Here is a 308-nt window from a genome sequence, read left to right as displayed (position 1 = left end):
TACAGTGTCATAAAACGGCTAAGACAAAGACCAGAGTGGTTTACTTCACATTTTAAATGAGCTTTTTTGGTATGTATGTATTAATGTATGTACAAAAAAGCTGGGACACTGCAGAATGTAAATAAAATAGAATGCAATGATATGCAAATCATGTAAACCATATTTTAAAAAGAAAATACTTCATAGACAACATATCGAATGTTGAATGTGTGTTTGCTCATGCAGTCTTTCACAAAATGGTGAACCCCTCCTCATCTCAGCCTCTCTGAGAATCTCTTTACAATAACCAGTAATGTTACTGACCTGCT

The sequence above is a fragment of the Pygocentrus nattereri genome, chromosome 1, assembly GCF_015220715.1.
Source record: "Pygocentrus nattereri isolate fPygNat1 chromosome 1, fPygNat1.pri, whole genome shotgun sequence".
Taxonomy (NCBI): domain Eukaryota; kingdom Metazoa; phylum Chordata; class Actinopteri; order Characiformes; family Serrasalmidae; genus Pygocentrus; species Pygocentrus nattereri.
The sequence above is the reverse complement of the archived record's forward strand: the minus strand, read 5'-3'. Positions refer to the sequence as shown.